Source organism: Mauremys reevesii, linkage group 11 (genome assembly GCF_016161935.1).
Source record: "Mauremys reevesii isolate NIE-2019 linkage group 11, ASM1616193v1, whole genome shotgun sequence".
In the NCBI taxonomy this organism is placed as follows: Eukaryota; Metazoa; Chordata; order Testudines; family Geoemydidae; genus Mauremys; species Mauremys reevesii.
Window position 1 is genome coordinate 7,955,071 of NC_052633.1, and position 19,788 is coordinate 7,974,858.

Below are 19,788 nucleotides of genomic sequence, written 5' to 3' on the forward strand. Positions count from 1 at the left end.
AAAAATACAAATTTCCATGTTAATTATCTTCCTAGAACACGGGCACTTTTATACAAACCAAAAAAATAATTAAAAAAATGAGAAACCGAGCCCGGCACGTGTCTGCTGTGACTTGAAACAAATCAGACTTGTCTCAACTCTCCTGGGCACTAGGATCTTTAGAACCGAGTGGCGTCACTTTCCCCTGAGATTGCGTCTCTTTTCCTGAACAATTTCTCTTCCACACAATAAAGTCTTTTGACGCGATCACCAGGCAGAGGAGCCAGCTTTTTAGTCTGGATTCTGAATCCATCTGAAAGCAGGTGGAATATAACTGGCCCTACTCCCCTGACCAATGTGTCATGCCAGCAGTAGTACTACGCTGGCGAATCAAGATGACCATTTCAGCAGGTCCCACACAGCTGGCTCTGCAGCAGTCCAGATGGCAGCCATCTTGCCATTGCGTATCTGTGCAGTTCCACCCACATCCTAGGGCAACAAACACTTACTGCTCTGCTGAGGCCTGAGCTGGCGTCTCTAATTCCCAGCTCTGTTAGTCACTCACTGAGGGCGACCCCTGCCGCTCTGCATGAGATTTGCCTATTAGTCAGGTCAGACCAGATGATCTAATGGTCTCTTCTGGCTTAAAAATCTAGAAGATGATGAATTAGGGTGACCAGACAGCAAGTGTGAACAATTGGGACGGGGTGGGGGGTAATAGGAGCCTATATAAGAAAAAGCCCCAAATATCGGGACTGTCCCTATAAAATTGGGACATCTGGTCACCCTAGGCTGAATCCGTGTAGGCCTGACTTCCCACATCCACCAATCTGCCATGTCCAATGTCCCTGCTCTCCTTTTAAACACTGCATGCCTGCTGCCCTGCACTGAGCTGGCTGGGCTGAGCTCCCCGCTGCTATCCTGCCGTCTGCGGCCCACCGGCAGCCAGCCCGGAGTGCCAGGCTGCGCTACGGTACTTGAGAAACACTGCAGAGTAGGCCAGATCCGCTGTGGGTGAAACTCGGCCTAGCGCCATTGGCTTCAGTGGGGCTACAAGCGCCTCTGGAAAAGGGGGATACGAGTCGCGCACCACATTTGGCAGTGGGAGCAATACACAGCCGCTAGCACAGAATCAGAAATGAGGGTTGCCAGGTGTCCGGTTTTTGACCAGAAAGTCCAGCTGAAAAGGGAAACTGGCGTGTTCGGTCAGACGTAGTGACCGGACACTAACAGCCTGGTTACTGCGGGCGGGGGGGTAGTGGCAGCCTGTTACCCAGCCCTGAAGTGGCGGCTCCCGCGGCAGCATGCACCAGCTTGGGCCGCAGGCAGCCCCTTTGCAGAGCCTGGCTTGCGGGGCTGTGGCAGGAGACAGCGTGCGGGACCCCTGGCGAGTGGGGGAAGGGGCTCTCAGCAGGCACAGAACGTTCCCCGGGCGGGAAGGAACACGAGCTGCCCCCCAAGCCGGCGCTTCCCCTGGCTGCGCTCTCAGGCGGCTCCGGGGCAGAGAGGGCTGGAGCGGGCTTGGAAGGGGGCTGCTGGGCAGGCAGCACAGAAGGAGGCAGGAGGCTGCTCTGTCCTCTGGGGGAGCAACTTGGGTGCTGATAGCTGTCCACAGGCCTCTGCTTCTAATGACCATGGAGAGCCCCACCGAGCAGCCTGCGGGGAAACAGAAGCCCAGGGAGAAAACCCAGCCCTGAGCTCCTGCAGCATGAACAGCCGCTGCCGGGGAAAGCAGCAACTACCACATAATTAGGGGCCCGGATTCTCCTTTCTCCCCCCAGGGTAACTCAGTGTAAGCGGGGGAATGGTCCCGCTATTGTGGGGAACTTTCCTGGCTTCTGCATTACCCCGGTGGAATGGGCTAACGAAAGGATCTGAGTCCTCGCTCCCACTTCCTTTACCCAGAGGCCTCCCTGCCCTTGAGGACTCCCCTTCCACTCTCATGTCTGGCAGAGTCCTCGTAACCCCAGCAAGGCTGGGCCCAGGATTTCTGGGGGCTCAACCCCCAACCCTGCTGTGGTCACCCAGGACAGGGGCTAGGGTGTCCCCACTCCGGGGTACTCTCTTTGCACTACGCACCTCCTTGACCCACTGATCACATCATACAATTTAAAGCAAATACAAGTTATTTAATTAACAATTAATTTTAAAAAAGAATAAAGAAAAATGGGAAAGGTTAAAGGAAAACACATCACCCTGCTCTGTGGCAGGGAACATTACAAACAGTGTCTCTGGGATGTCAGGGCAGTTCACAGTCTGTTCCTTGTAGGTCCCAGGCCTCCTCCTCAGGCCCTGGCTGTGCTGCAGGGATGCTGCGGGTTGGACACTTGCTCTGGTGGTGGCCACACACTCTCAGGCTGTGGGTGGCAGGACCCTTCTCCCCAGCGTCACCCCCGCCCTGTTGGGGTTACAATCCCCCCAAGTCTGGCCTGCAAAGCCTCTTGGCTGAGGCGCCTCCTTGTGCTGGGCCCACTACCCAGGGTCCCCCTCGCTTTCCCCAGATGCTCACCGCACCCAGGTCCGGACTGCTCCAGCCCCAGCCCCAGCTCCAGCTCCACTCTGCCTCAGCGCTGCTGCTGCTGCTCTGCCTTCAGCTCCCTGGGCTGATCGTCTGGCCCCTCTGGCTCCAGTTGCTACAGCTCTGCTCCCAGGGCAGGGCTGCTCTGCAGGCTGCTTCTGTGACTCTGCTCCCAGCTCTGACCTGCTTCCCAGGCTGCTTGTCTGGCCCCTCTGGCTCTGGTTGCTGCAGCTCTGCTCCCAGGGCAGGGCTGCTCTCTCTGGGCTGTGCTCTGGCTTTTTGGGCTGCAGCTCCACTCCCATCAGCTTAGCTTGGGCCCCTGCTCTCTCCTTAGCTCGGCCCCACACCATCTGACCCAGGCAATTCCAGCTCACAGGGAGGATGGGACCCCTGCCCCCGGCCTCCTGACACCTTGATTAGCCTGCCCGCCCTGTCAATCAGGCTGACCTGGAGCATTGGCCTGTCCACATTGTTCATTGTCTCAGGCTCCTGATTTCCCATCAACCCTTCCCCTTTTTAGTGCTGGGAGCTAGCAACCAAACCCCCCACTGAATGTTAGTAAGGGGGCAACAGTCCCCTTACATCAGGAGTCACTCCACTGAAGCGGGTGGGGGAAAATCTCCGCCTCCAAAAGTGACACAAGCCTTGCGCACAGTGAGGCTGCTGGGCAGGAAGCAAATGGAACGATAGCCCATGGTCTGCGAAGGCTTCTGGAGTGTGTCAGCGCTGGGGTGAATGTGTCCCACACTCAATCAGATAGGAAAAGGGTTAATGTTCTGCAAAGGGAGCCAGGCCCCAGAGGCCCCGCTCAGCCTGCCAATTAGAGGCAGCCAGCTTCCAGCCGGACTTGGCAGGGCAGGTATTTAAGCAGGAAGAGGCAGCAGCCTAGGAGTTCCTAAGAGGAAAGCCTCTTAGACAAACCCCTGGATTCTCAGTGTGACCCAGAGCCCAGCCAGTGATCTGCTCCTGCTAGAGGGTGGCCTGTCTCCTGAGGACCATTTCAGATAAGCCTCTCCCTTCCCTTTTGGTTTTGAGCTGCCTGGGATGTGGGTGATGGATTGTGCCTGACAGGTCTATGCTGGAGGCAGGGCTGATTCACTTCCCAGAGCCAGATCAGTGCATAGAAAAACTATAGACTCAGGCCTAAGGCTTTAGCGCCTGGGGTCCCACTTCTGACCCTCCTGGCCGCAGGGGAGTGGATGGAAAATGTGAACTGAGACTAACCAACGTGGCGATGTCTGCCTGGGGTCTGGCCCTCCCTTGAAAGGCTTTGCCCCCATGGATTATTCCAGACTCTCCCCACCACTGCAGGGGAAACAAGCTGTCCCAGTAAAAGTGCAGTTCTGCTGTGTATCGGCACTCCAGGCTTGGTGCAGGCACAGGTGTGTTACACAGGGGTCACACCCCCGATCCAGCCATGCTGGCAGAAGGCTGTAGTGTAGACCTGGCTTGAGCCAGCAGATGGCCAGAAACAACCACCCTGAGAGGTGTGAACTGCCCCATGCCTCTAAATGTGTCTTCACAACAAAACCCACTGCAAAGGGGGCTAATATGCCACCCAAGCAGGAGGGGAAGAGAGAAGCATGCTTAGCCCACCATCAAAACAGATCCACCCTGGCTCCTTGGGAAAATACACCAGGGGGATGGGGGCACCTGACATGCCTGTGTGACACATCCAGGACCAAGCCTGCACACTGCTAGGAGCTGCCCTGGCCTCAGCACAGGTGATGGGAGGTTCCTCTTTCTCCATGTGGTGCTAAGTGCACTTGTTTGTAATACTTGAGTTGATGTCTGATGCAAATAGCAAGGTGGCCCCCTTGCTGTATCTCAACAGAAGCCAGTGACGGCCTCTGAATTCCCTATACCCTGACATAGGGAAGCAAGCTGGGAAGTTTTCCGTACTGTCTGTCTAGAGGAGAAGCTCATATACAATTGACACCTTTGCAAAGCAATGAAGCTCAAAACCAGCTGCAAAATGCAGCACCTCAGTGTGGGAGTGTGGCCGTTTGTCAGTAACTAATTGCGGTGAACCCACCACAGTGCAAGCAAAGTTGCTAGGTTCAGCCCCAGCTGAGTCAATGTGGCATACTTCAGCCATGGAACTCTGTAACGGTTCCCCCGGGCTGAGTCTGTCTGGTGTGGGACGATGTATATAAGCAACAGCACGCGTTTAGTGGTGAGATCATGTGATGTGCTGTAAGCACATGTGTACAGGAGGATGACTTCACTCTCCTGAAATAGCAGAGACTGGCTGGTGGCTGCTACAGCTGCAGTGAAATGAGCCCCTGCACTTCCCAAATGTGGTGTCATTGAACCAATTCACTGAGTCTTGAGCACTGGTTATAGCAAATGCCCTGTAGACCCTCAGCTGTGACCCCTTCCAGGGGTGTTTTCTCGCTGCACGTGCAGTGCTCCTATCGACAGTACATCTCACCCTGGCTTTATCTTGCAATGTTGGTTTCAGTTAAAGTCTGTTTTCACAAGCTCATGATCCTTCCATGCTTGGTCTCCGCTGGAATGTAGGTAAAAAATTCAGTAAACCTGAGCAAAGTCCCTTCAGCTGTTTTGTGCTCCTCAGACATAAGAGAATCCACTCCCCGCCCCCCTTAAAACTACTGACTCTCTTCAGAGGGACAATTCCCAAGTATCAGAGGGGGAGCCGTGTTAGTCTGGATCTGTAAAAGCAGCAAAGAGTCCTGTGGCACCTTATAGACTAACAGACGTATTGGAGCATGAGCTTTGTGAGTGAATACACATGCATCCAACAAAGTGGGTATTCACCCACGAGAGCTCATGCTCCAATACATCTGTTAGTTTATAAGGTGCCACAGGACTCTTTGCTGAATTCACAAATAGATGATCTTTAAATCTTGACATGCCCTTAGTATTGAGGCATCGGTGATCAGTTCACAATTAAGTGTGCTGAAATTAACAAGGTTAGATATGTTAGTAAACTGGTTACCTGACAAGCGCAAGACTGAATTAGATTTTTTGCGTAGTCTACAACAGAAAAAGTGTGCTGGGCTGGTGTAGCATCCTGGCAAACCCTTCATGTGTAGACGCAGCACCACTGTGCCAGCTGGAGTTTCTAGTGTGGAACTGGCCTAAGTCAGAAGGTCTGATTCTCTTATTTACACCAATGTAACTCCACTCGCTTTAGTGTTGCAACTGTGTAAGGTTGAGGAGAATCAGGCCCTGGTTTATTTCTTGATTAAATCTGTACTACTGCAGTATTGCCAATCCTAGGTACTCAAATGAGAAATCAGCCCCCATCTCCCTCCAAAAATTCATGAGACTTTTAAATAATGTTCAGAGTCCTCTCCTTTACAATCTGGTTTCTGGACCTTCAGGGTGTGCTTGTTTCATGTTCTCGGTTTTCTCCACAACCAGGAGGGCCAGAGAGTGTTAGTTTTGGAGTTGTTGTTGGTTGTTTAAAGTTTCCCAAGTGATCATTTGACTCCAGCAACTGGGGCTTTAAGAAACGCCCCGAAAATCACAAGACTCATGACAAAATCATGAGTTCTTATGGCAATATTAAGCTTGAGCTGCATATACTGGCTATTCCATGTCTTGCATTTAATGATTGGGTGACCTTAATGTTAACAGCCTCTCTAAAAGTTTTGTAGAATTTGCAAAGGTGAAGGGGGTGGGGGGAGAGAGAGAGACTACTCCTCCTTTTTGCTGTTTTTATTTGTGAAGCTACTTTGCACTGTATTCTTGTATAATGATAACACTGAACAAACAAGCGAGAGGAGACTTGCAGTGCTTTCCAGGTTCCTTGCATTCGGTACAGTTCTTCAATCGAACACTGACAATAATGAAAAATAAAAGCAATAATCACAGTCTGACACACCAGCTGCCCCCTAGAACCATGCTGCCTGCACACAATATGTAGGGCCAGCCCCCCTTTCCCTCCTCCCCCCAAATAAAAACGCACTTGATGGCAACCTTAGGTCAGTCTGCCATTTCCTTTAGTTCATGCAACACTTCTTAGTCTGATTGCTTGACTCTTGTAGATCCACACGTGACTTCTTCCAGGGCTGAGGCTGAAGGGCTGGTTCCTTCTGAAGTTCCTATTTCAAGAACTCGTGAGCTGTGAAGAAACTCAGAATTAGAAATTCTCGGTCCTTCTCTGCTGAGCTATTGTAACATTAGAAACAGCAAAGAATCCTGTGGCACCTTATAGACTAACAGACGTTTTGCAGCATGAGCTTTCGTGGGTGAATACCCACTTCTTCGGATGCAAGTAGTGGAAATTTCCAGGGGCAGGTGTATATATAAGCAAGCAAGAAGCAAGCTAGAGATAACGAGGTTAGATCAATCAGGGAGGATGAGGCCCTGTTCTAGCAGTTGAGGTGTGAAAACCAAGGGAGGAGAAACTGGTTCTGTAATTGGCAAGCCATTCACAGTCTTTGTTTAATCCTGAGCTGATGGTGTCAAATTTGCAGATGAACTGGAGCTCAGCAGTTTCTCTTTGAAGTCTGGTCCTAAAGTTTTTTTGCTGCAGGATGGCCACCTTAAGATCTGCTATTGTGTGGCCAGGGAGGTTGAAGTAGTGTTCTACAGGTTTTTGTATATTGCCATTCCTAATGTCTGATTTGTGTCCATTTATCCTTTTCCTTAGAGACTGTCCAGTTTGGCCAATGTACATAGCAGAGGGGCATTGCTGGCATATATTACATTGGTGGACGTGCAGGTGAATGAACAGGTGATGGTGTGGCTGATCTGGTTAGGTCCTGTGATGGTGTTGCTGGTGTAGATTTTTGTAACATTTTGTGCTACATACTCAGACTCTGCTCTGACTTTGTTAGGGCAACTTTCCATCCGCTAATGGAGCAGTTAGGGGTTCCCCTGCTGTGTCCCCCTCCCATCAGCAGTGGGCTGGGGTGTGGCCCGATCCCCAACCAGCAGAATGGTTCCTGGTGGTGAAACTTAGAGCAGCCCCAGGGCTGTTTCAATTTACGCCAAGGACTGACCCACAACAAGCAAGAGAGAGAGGAAAAGGAGCCTTAGGAGCCACTTTCTCCTTCCCTCATGTGCTATTTGGCTAGGCCTGGGGATCTGTCCCTCTAAATTTATTAAGATTTAAAATATCTAAATATGAGCAACAGGGGATGGATCACTTGATGATTACCTGTTCTGTTCATTCCCTCTGGGACGCCTGGCAGTGGCCACTGTCAGAAGACTGGATACTGGGCTAGATGGACCTTTGGTCTGACCCGGTATGTTCTTATTTATAATGTTGATTTAAGTTAAGTTTACATTTTAACTTTATTAACTTCATATTTTTTTACCTTGAGACCCATATGTTTCTTGACCTAGGACTCCTGCACTTACTATTTAACAAACTTCCATTCACAATTTTCCTCATGCTCCTTCGTTCTTTCTGGAAAATGGTCCCTCCCTCAGGACTCTCCCATACACCTCTTCATTCTCCATCCTAGAACATCTACAGATTCCACTGTAACTGCATCATGGACATCCCCCTAAAAACATCTCAGGACAGCAAATGTTGTATTGTACCAAGTTGTCTGTAGGAAATCCCATTATCAAATAGAATGGTGATGATGTGCAAATCACATCTCTATAAGCTTTAGTGAAATTCTTTTTAAAAGGAAGTAGAAGTAGGAGACCCTAACTTGAAACAGTCATAAGATGGGTGCTAGGTGTCTCATGAATTGCCACTATCAAACTGCTAGCATTCTTAAGGACCAAGATCATCTATGGGGTAGTAAATGCTTATTATTGGTTCATGATATGCTGTAGGTGGAATTTGTTGCTGCAGTTGTGTCCTATTTTTCTAGAGCAGGGGTAGGCAACCTATGGCACGCGTGCCAAAAGTGCCATGCAAGCTGATTTTTAGTGGCACTCACACTGCCTGGGTTCTGGCTGGTCCAGGGAGAGCTGCATTTTAATGTAATTTTAAATGAAGCTTCTTAAAACATTTTAAAACCTTATTTACTTTACATACAACAATAGTTCAGTTCTATATTATAGACTTATAGAAAGAGATCTTTTCTCTCCTCTGTGCAGACAAACCTGCCCATCAATGTGCTCAGGCTTTGCTGTGTACCTCGGGTGCTTGCAAATCCAAAAGTGAGAGGCTCGCTCCAGTGAGCACGTTCTAGCAGGTGCACATAGTATTCTTGCTCTGGGCAAGAATTGAGTGGACAGTCCACCCTTAACTACACCTTCACTTCACCTATTTAATATTGCATAAACCCTGTAATTCTCCCTGGGAATAACTACTGAGGGGAGGTCTAGGCTGTCCCTGCCAGCAGGTATATGGGATCTTGGGGAGCAATTACCACACGGGTGGGGTGCAAAATAAACTTTATTAAGAAAATGCAAAAACAGGGAAAATTCAATAGTGAGGGGTATGGGGTTTGTTAAGGTAGACAATTGGGGAGGGGTTTCTTTTGGTGAACAGTATAGGGGGTTTCAATAGTGGGGTACAATACAGTTGGTAAACAATTAACACTGAAGTATAAAAGCAACAGGTAGCTAACAATTTCTATGTAAAAAGGTGTGTCACAGCAGCATATAACCAACTAACAGTTATGGAAAAATATGTTAAATAACAAACAATTTTAGGTAAAAATGTGTCACAGTGGAGTAAATGTAGAATGTGAGGTGTATCAGAGAGAAAAAGGTAACCAATGGGGTTTTATGCTAGATTGGGATGGGGGAAGAGAAGCACGTGGTGGAGCAGAGGGAGATTTAAACTTAGAGAGACACAGAGAACAGAGAGACTGTAAGGAGTCAGAGGGACACAGAGAAGCTGGGGGGGGGGGGTTGCAGTGGAAAGACAGACTTAACCACAATTATACAAAACACAGCAAAATCTTATTGATGCCAGCACAGAGGGCCGAGGACAGCAACAGTGGGGGTTCGTTGCCCGGTGTGCGCCGCACTAATTAACACACCAGGGTGGAGAAGCAAAACCAGGTTTATTTGAGCCCAAATAAGGTGCAAGGGAGACATAGCAATCTCAAATCCTGCACACCGATACAAACAGCTCTCTCTCTTTATACATGATTTCAGCTAAGCATTTCCATTCCCCCCACACTCCTCATCCCCCTTTACCCCCCTTCTTGCCCCTCCCGTCTATTCCCATGTACCAAATACACTTTGCAATAGCAATTACACTAAACAGGTTAAATCATACTTGGCAAAAACCACTTTAGCTCGTTAGTACCTCTTCTGTGAACAGTTATCTGTACTTTCCCACCGTGGGGGCTACGTTCTCATGCATATAACTTTAATTACAGCATCTGCTTTCCGCCTATCTTATTTAGTATTGGCTACATCTAGTGTCAAGCAGCCTTGCAGCTGCCAGTAGTCAGCACATAACACAAGAGGTTACAAAAGTTTAGTAAGGCTAACAAAAGCACTTTACATAAAGGTACTTTGGGTCACATAGGCCCAAAGTCATCCTCCCGAGTTACCTAGATTTATGCCTAGTGACACCAACATTATCTATGATCTAACTTAACCAAGACTACACAAATTAGCAAGTAACAAAACACAATGCAACAATTCTCTAACAACTTACAGAGTATAATGCTAAACCTAACTTAACCTAATGAGTGCACCTTATACTAGGGGTGGTTCTCCAAGGGTGTGGCTGCAGTAGTGGAGCAACTGCAAGTGAGCTGCCCAGGATAGAATCCAGGGAGGCACAGGTTTATTTCTAGCAGCAAAGGAGCTGCAGAACCAGAAACAGATTACAGATGCAGACCAAGGAGTTAACTTGGGTCTGTCTGTTGGGGAAAGAAAAACCAGCAGCTAGAACAGGGCGGGTCTGCAAGAGGCAGTTCTTACCAATCCCCAGGACAGTAGCAAAGGCAGAAGCAGGCACAGCAGCAGCATCAGAGGACGCAGAGAGGACTCAATTCGCTCACAATAATCAGGAGATCTCCAGGCAAAATTCATTGTTCATGGGAGGGGAGTTTAAAAACAGGGGTACGCTCAAAAACAAACGAGAGTGGGGAGAGGGCCTCCCAAAGACCCCTAGCTGATCAGACCAGGTGGCAAAGCAAGGACCTTCTCCGAGGTCTGATTAGAAAATGTCTGGTTATATAGGCAGACTTAGGCAGTTTCCCGCCAGTAACTTTGATTGGTTCCCCTTCTTAGAGGGGAGGCGAGAAAGCAGGAAAAAGACTTCAGGTGAGCACAGACATGTCTGGGCTAGTTCTAAGTCACAGGCATGACTTACATGCTCAGCTATGTGGCCATATAAGGTCTTGCATTCTTGGGCAGCGCCCCCTACACCGAGCCCAGGTCTGAACAAAGGAGGCAGAGGCCCACCCCCACCTGAGCAGAGCAATGGCTCCGGTTAGTCTGCAAAGGCCATTCCACTGAGCAGGGCCAGGCTATGACTCTTGCTAGCCCCATGGCCGGGAGGGGCGGCCACACAGAGAGGAAAACAAAAAAGGGAATGCAGCAGGGAGGCAGCTGTAACAGACACAGGCCTGATAAGAAAAATCAGACAAAAGAACTTGGTTCCAGCATGGGGCTTTCATTCCAAGGATTGTGTCAGCTCCACGTGGGGCAACTAGTGCGGCCACCAACTCGTGTCACCAGTGTCCTGTCTCAAGGACTTGCTACAACACGTCACTGAAATGAGTCCCTGCTGAAATACAAACACTTCAGGGCTTTCCAGCTGGATTGCAAAGTGCTTGACAAGCATTAATGGACTCAGCCTCACAGCACCAGAGCAGCTGCGGTGAGGACCCTGCCTCCAAAGCTCCCCCTCATGGCAGGAGGTGGCCCTACAGCACCCCACCCTGTCTTGTCTCCTGGCTCTCCCAGTAACTCTCCACAGAATAAACTATTTAAAACATGATTTGCCTTCTGGGATCTAATTTGTTGGAGTCTTTATGCAGATTCCAGTGGCCCTCCTGGCCTAAACCCTTCCCTCTTGGTCCAGTGACTTCACAGCACTCTTTCTAGGGCGTGTGCTGTGTTCCCCCGTGGTCCCAGCCAGGCCGGAAACAAAGTCTTTCAGGAAACAGAACTCACAACAGAACATGCACAATAACAGCCCTTCCTCCCAGGCATCACTGCTGGGTGCAGTCTTCCAGCCTCCCTCCACAACCTGGTCACACCACCGCAGGCTTTGCTCCACCGGTGTCTCAGGAGCCATCCTACTCCTCTAGCTCAAACCTCTGCATCACCCAAAATCTCCCTTGTCTACCCCAGAAGTCTGATTGGTCACATGACCCACCAGTCACATGACCATCATTTTCCACACCTGGGGAGAGGAGAGCTCACTATGCCATTGATGGGGCTGTGATCCATACCCGGAAAGGGACAGCCACCTTGTGACAGCAACCTTCTAGCGCAGTGGTGCTCAACCTTATGACACCTAAGTACAACCTTTTGTGGGCCAAACAGATTCTACATAGTTTAATAAGATTTAAAGTAGGGCTGTCTATTAATCCCAGGTAACTCATGCGCTTAACTAAAAAAAAATAATTGTGATTAAGAAAATTAATTGTGATTAAATCGCACTGTTACATTTCAATTGATATTCTATTATTTATTAAATATTTTCTACATTTTCAAATATATTGATTTCAGTTACAACACAGAATACAAAGTGTATATTGCTCACTTTATATTATTTTTATTACAAATACCAATTGAAAATAATTAAATATTTTGGATGTTTTTCTACATTTTCATATATATTGTATTCTGTGTTGTCATTGAAATCAAAGTGTACGTTATTTTTATTACAAATATTTGCACTGTAAATATGATAAACAAAAACAATAGTATTTTTCAATTCACTTCACACAAGTACTGTAATGCAATCTCTTTATTGTGAAAGTGCAACTTGTAAATGTAGATTTTTTTTTGTTACATAACTGCCCTCAGAAACATAACATGCTTCCATGCTGATGACACTCATTAAAAAAATAAGCAGTAATTAAATTTGTGACTGAACTCCTTGGGGGAGAATTTCTGTTTTACCCGCATTCAGGAGTGAGAGACAGGAGCGAGAGTCAGGAAACCAGGCCCCAGCTCCTCGAAGATGCCAAGAGCCTGCCGCTTTCATTGAAGGGATGTCTCTGTTTTAGGTTTGATGCCACAGGCATTTCCTTAGCAATCCCACAGCGTGTCCTTAGCAATGGGCAAAGTGGTTTGCTCATTGCAGCATCTCCAAGTGGAAAAAGGTCCTAGAAAGACTCTTTCCTGGAAAATTAAGACCTAAGAATAGGATTCATTCCCTCTTCTACTCGAGCCCCGTGTTCTGCTGGGAACTGTGGGGATTTGACACAAAGGACTCGAGTTCAACCCACTTGTCGCAGAAATGGTTCACAATGCTGCCATCGTAGGTAAGGGTGCACTGTATGGGGTGCAGGGCTTGCTCGCTTTTGAGACTCTGAAGTAGACAAGGTGGGCGTGGTCTTTGGAAAAGGGTGCATGTTCAGGGCTGGTCAGTATATTCTCCTTCAGAAAGAGCAAGGTATTTTTCACTCACATCTTTTCCACCCCAGTCATATACAGAGACCCGGTAGATGCTGGTGCCAGCCCAGGGTCCTTGCTCCTGGGGGAACTTGAAGAATGTGTGAGTTGTGCGGTGCTGCTGTGATATGGGTGTGCTATTAATGTCTCACTGACACTACATGTGTATTGGGACCTGTAAGCACTGGGAAATGGACTTTCATTGTGGGCACTCATTTATGTCATGCCTCTGAATCGCTTGATGTGCATTACGAGTATGGAGATGAAACCTGTTGACGCTGCTGTGCCGTGTGAATGCAGCCGCACACTGCATTTCTAACAGCACATGCTCAAGTGAATGCTCCACTCCAGAGCCGTCAGGGTGGAACTAACCGTGTGCAAGAAGCACTAGTAAACAGGATTCCAAGTAGCAGCTCTTGAGTAACCACACACCCATCGCAGGTGCACCTCTCTGAGCCACCGCCGACTGCTGCCAGTTTTGGGATATAATCTCTCCTGAAATTCTGGCCATTAGTCCCATTCCTAACTCTCATTTCCCTACTGAGACATGCTTCTGTGGATACCCTTGGCCGTGCCTACTCCAGCCAGGGGCGGCTCTAGAGGTTTCACCGCCCCACGCACGGCGGCATGCCGCTGGGAGCGCTCTGCCGGTCGCCAGTCCCGCGGCTCCAGTGGACCTCCCACAGGCGTGCCTGCGGACGGTCCGCTGGTCCAGCGGCTCCACCAGAGCCGCCTGCCGCCCTCCCGGTGACCGACAGAGCGCCCCCCGCAGTATGCCGCCCCAAGCACACGCTTGGCATGCAGGGGTCTGGAGCTGCCTCTGACTCCAGCCCCCGAGAACTGTCAAAGCTGATCTGATTGTCAGTCTGACCACCCATCTGCTGCAGTTGGCTCTTCAGGCACCAGAGCGGAGGGTGATATGACAGCTTTTAGGTTAACGCTGCCCCTTTCCTATGCAGAATTCCTACCCTCTCTGAAACTGCCCCTACTGGTTGCTAGTGTGACAAAGCTTCCTCTCCACCTCAGTGGGTCCCGCGATTCCATTTAGCAGCAGGCTGGGGTATTCCTCTTTTCCCTCAGGATTTTCCCAATGCCCCTGCGTTTACTGTCCACACCCTCTCGGCCTCCCTGGGGGGGGGGACGGGGAAGGGGAGGGGAGCCTCTCAGTCTCTGGTAGCCCCTCTGGGTGGCAACAGACCAGACACGCAGTTCAGTCTCTCCCCTCTGGCAGGGTCTCTTCCTTCAGACCTCTGGGGCCCAGAAAGACCATCCACTCTGTTGGGCAGGGATCTTCCGTCCTTCACCTCTGTAAGTGTGTGGCTTCTCTCCTAATGCTTGTCAGCGTCTGTGCTGCCCAGCTCTCCAGTAGCTCGCCTTCCTCCCTCAGCTCCTGTTGCACACCCCTATCTGGCTGGACGGGAGGCTTTTACCAGGTTCAGTCAGGCCCTTGGTTGGCCCCAAGTGTCCTAATTAACCTAGAGTAACCCCTGTTCCGCTACCAAGGGAAAAGGGACCTGCTTATCCTGGGGCTAGTATACCTGCCTTCCAAGGAAACATCTGTACACACTCGTGCTCCACATCCTTTATTTCCTCACCCTCGTGTCCTGCCCCGTTACGAAGTGGCAGGACCTATTACCACCTCTTGAGGGTGAGGCACCCTGGTGGGCCAGCCTATATTCCACCCTAGTCCCACAGTCCGTCAGGGTATTAGTTGGTGGCTCCTCCACGAAGCCGTGAGCACGGGCATGTACTTGGCACGGTTCAGCCCCATCCCTAACACCTGCCCCATTTGCGGCATAAGGGAGATCCTGGCGCATGTGTACCTGGAGTGTGCCAGGTTGCAGCCCCTATTCCGGCTCCTCCTGGACATCCTTTCACGTTTCTGGCTGCACTTTTCCTCTCACCTTTTCTTATAGTCACACCCTATCCATGGCCCCACAGTCGTGGGACCTCCCTGTCAACCTCTCCTGGTGATGGCCAAAGGGGCCATCTACAAGACCAGTGAGAGGAGGTTGGCTGAGGGGGTTTCCTGCAACTGTGGGACCTGTTTCTGATCCTGCCTTCAATCACATATCCAGGCAGAGTTCCTCTGGGCGGCGTCCGCTTGCCACCTTTGAGGAGCAGTGGGAGCTGTCCGGGGTTCTCTGCTCTGTGTCCCCTTCAGGTTCCCTTTGACCTTCACACCTGTCCCTGTTATATTTTTGGTTGTCCCCTGTAATATTCTGAATTCCTGGACCTTGTGGATTCTCCCCACAGGCTGGGGGAGGGTCCTTTAGCAGTGGGCTGCCTTGCACCCACCCACTTCCCGGGACCCAATATGAGCACTCTCCTGTAGCCATCTGGCCTGACCCTGTCACACTAGTTATGTGGGCAATTCACACGCTTCTGATGGCAGAAGTGGGGATAACTTTCCTGCCTGGAATAATTTATTGTTGGTCCATCTTTTTCATTCCAAAATTTTTATTCCAAGGGGATATGCAGTTCCAGTCAGTCCTTTGCCTCATTACTGAGATGAGCACCAAGAAAGCCAAGTCGTGGCAGTCAGGGTGGCTTCAGGTTTGTGGACTCTGGTCCACTAGAATCATATTGAGAGATTTAATTTAAGGCACCAAAGAGCTGCCATAAGGTGACTTCTAGCAAGCATGAACCCGGCCTGCATGAGAATAACAAACTCAAAGAGAACTGCTGGGGGCCCCTGTCCCAGCTTCCTGGCCCATCCCTGCTGTTTATATGTACGTTAACTGTTCAAGGCAGAACTAGTGAGCGCCAGTGGAGATTCCTGTGCAAGCTGAGCCGGGCAGGCCATTTGGTGAACTTCTCCCCTGCACCACCCTGGAAGAGAGTGTTCTGCTCTTGCCTGATCCTGTGACTGAGATGTAGACTTTCTCTGGAAACCAAGCAGTGAGGGACCTTACTACGCTTAAAAGAAGATGGCTCTGCCAGAGGTGCACTGTTTTCTGCCAGCACATCTTGGGAAGACTTTCCTTCTCTCTGAAATTGGCTGCTGGGCTCTTAATCCCTCAATGATCTCTCAGCACCTGACTTTGGCTGTCATAGCTCAGAGCTCTGCAATAGAAACAGTGGTGTAAATATTCTCTGTCCCTTTGGACTGGAAGTTGCCAAGATCTGCTTTCTGCTCTAGGAAACCCTTGCTTTCCACTATCAGCCAGAGGTCTCTGCTATACAGGACATGGGGATTAAATATGGGTTGCTAAAGAGAATCTCTCTCCTGTTAAGATATTTTTATTTGCATCCCTGACAAATTCCTTACATGTACTCAAAAAGGCAGGAAGGTTAGGCACACCACAAATGCATTCCCATGGCCAATAAATCAAAGATTTAAGAAAGCCTTCCTAAGGAACCTGGCAAAATGAAAGTTGACGATGACTTTTAAGACAGTGAGGAGATGCTCCAAAGGTCTCACACACTCATGCAATGATTGTTCCTGCAGCAAGATTGACCTGAAAGCATTCTGGAGGAATTCTGTTTATGGTCAATTAGGTCAGTTGAATGCTCCAGACATTCAGCAGATGCCTGTAAAAATATGCCCTCCCAGCCCTATGTTGTAGATCACAATGAACTAGAGGTAAGACAAACACCATGAGTATGTGTAGCAGATGTTTGGCCTGATGGGTACAGGCCAGGATGACAAACAGAGGAGCTACTTTGTGTCTCTTCCCCCAGTACTCTGTGTGGTCCTTAATTCCCAGCACGCCATACTTGTGTTCATCTGCATGTGTCTACATGAGGCACGTGATCCTGGCATTTGGCTTCTCTTGGGCCCCCGGCTCCCTAGTCACAACTGCTCCTGAGTCTGGCAGGGTGGCAACACATAACACACCATCACACTGTATCAACGGCTGGAGGAAGGGCAACGTGTGCCCACCCTCTCCCTGCCTTATCTCTGCCACCTTCTCCTGCTGCATCCTGGACTCTGAGGGGCCTTCACAGAGTCTTGGAGAGGAGGGTTGGGGGTCAGCAACGACTATGCTGGCTGGCACCACCCTCCATGCTAGAGTGAAGAAGTCCATCCTTTGTCCTTCTCATACCCAGATATGGGGAGTGAAAGGAGAGGGGACAGTCTTATCTCACTGAAGCGACACAGCATGAAGGCAGCGTCAGAGGGGTGGGAAGGCTGTAACGTAGCAGGAAAAGCTACCAAGAGAAGACAGCTGCTCTGCATATGCCTTTTTGTATCCTCCTCCCTCATTGCAGCCTTGCATTTCCATCGCTTCATCCTTTATGGTCCACCAAAGGACGCTCTCGACCTGGCCCCTTCACGCACAACAAATTGTTCCTTGTGCATATCTGGAGTCATAGCTGTTGACTGGATTGACGTAGCTTAAATCTCTATTACTTTTTACTCATTAGCATTTGAAAAAATGAACACAGCTATGGGAGAGAGGGTTGGATTCTTTGGGGCTGTGCATGATCAATGGACTTGCCAACTAAGGGCTTGTCTCCACTTACTGGGGGACCGATGCGTGGCGATCGATCCACAGGGGGTCGATTTAGTGGGTCTAATGAAGACCCACTAAATGGACTGCCGATCGCTCTCCAGTCGACTCCAGTACTCCACTGGAATGAGAAGCATAAGGTAAGTCGATGGAAGAGTTTCTCCCATCAACGCAGCAAAGTGTTGACACCGCAAAAAGTTCACCTACCGTTTGTCGACTCCAGCTACATTATTAACGTAGCTGGAGTTGTGTAACTAAGGTTGACTTAGCCCCGTAGTGTAGACCTGCCCTAAGACTCTGAACCTAGACTGAGCAACAGGAGGGCAGACCCCCATGGCTTAGACTATACTGCAAAGTTTTGCTGGCATAACTATGCGAGCTAGGAGTGTGTGTGTGGGGAGGGGGGAATCACACATCCCAGCTGACATAGCTAGGCCAGCAAAAGCCTTAGAGTAGATGCAGAGATACCAGCAAAAGAGTCAATCCACTGACATAGCTTATGTCATTTGCGGAAGGGGTTAACTGTGCTGGCAAAAGAACTCCTTGTGTCAGCATAGCCCGTGTCTCTTCTAGGGGCTTTTCAGGCATAGCTCTACTGGTATACCTACGCCAGCAAAGCCTTTGTAATGTAGACAAGTCCTTAGCATCAGTGAGGCTCATGGCGGACAGACGTGCCTGACTACATAGAGTTGTTTGCAGGATCTAAGTCCCAATCAGCAAATCTGTATCAAACACGGAGCCCCCAAATGCCAGTTTTGCAGTGTATTTTTTCAAAGTATAATGGCACTTGAACATGTAATAGATGTGTTTCTATTTCAGTAAATGGTTTCTTGCTAACTGGACTCACTGGATAGTAACAAAACAGCTCCTTGGAACCACAGCTCAGTCTCTCTGGCATTTCTCAGTCATGCACCTCTCTTGTGAATGCTTTGAACCAACAATCAATTAAAAGCAAACTGCATTTTAATGTATAACAAAATAGGTTAACTTTAAGTACATTTTTTTCTCCAAATTCACAACATACAAGGAAATCATGAAGCGTAAAATAATCAAAGTGTACCCCCAACATTATACATGAATATACATAATATAGGGAGAGCAAGTCATAAGTAACAGAGCTAGGTGCTGGATGCACTGAAGTCTCTTCTCTGAACCCTGATCAATAGTACAGTCTCCTTCTGACTGCACGTCTGCTGCAATAGGGTGATGAACAGAGCTTTTGTCTTCATTGCAACTCCTACAGATTTTAGGATTCTATTCTTCTCTTAGGTTTGCGCCACACAGTTTTTGTAGCAGTATAATTACGTCAGCTAGGGGGCTGATTTTTATAAGAATGAGTTACACCAGCCCAACCCCTGCTGTTGATGAAGTTATAAGTGTGCTCAGTAGGGGCACTGGATTACTTTAACTAGACTGGCATAGTTGGTGGTACAACTATGTATAGACAAAGCCATGAGGTGTACAAGGAGGGAAGGGTTTTAAAAAAGTGCTTAGTATGAAACTGTTAATGCAAACTAGCAGGGCCAGCTCCAGTGTTTTTGCCACCCCAAGCGGCAAAAAAAAAAAAAAAGCCGCAATTGGCACTTCGGTGGCAGCTCTACTGCTTCATTCTTCGGCGGCAATTCAGCGGCAGGTCCTTCCCTCTGAAAGGGACTGAGGGACTTGCCGCCCCTTCCCGTTGGCCACCCCAAGCACCTGCTTGCTGCGCTGGTGCCTGGAGCCGGCCCTGCAAACTAGGTATCTTTTAGTTGGCACCAGCAGGGTCTACCTGTGGCAGTTAGAGGGCAAGACTTTACAGCATGCTACAAAGCACACCCCTCTAGTCCAGACTGCCCTCACTCCTCTCCTGTTGGCTTCAACAGGAGCAGAGTTGGGCCAACGCTGAGGGCTTTGGCAAAGTCAACGTCATTCCTATTAGTAGTAAAGGGAGGTAGGCACACACCGCGGGGAGGGAGTCAGACCCTGGACACAGCTTTGACCTGCCAAGGGGAGGGTGAATTTAGGAACTATAAGTAAACTCAAAGTTGCTTTTTCAGCTGAAAACTTGCACTTGGTGCTGTCTACGATTCTGATGCAGATTATAGGCACCTTCTTTATTATAACAGAGAACAGCATCATTTTTTTTTAAAACTCTGCTTAGTTTTTATAGTTTACAATAGCTTTTTTTGTTTTATTTTAAAACCCCTTTGGCCCTGTAGGCCTTTGAAATCAAAAGAAATTACTGATGCCTATTTCTTTTTAGTTTTGGCTTTATTAAGGGCTCAAAGTTGTCATTGTGTTGAGTGGGAATTAAGGACACTTGATACCTGAAAGATCAGGCTTTAAATTATTCATCCAAATAACAGACATTCTATACTA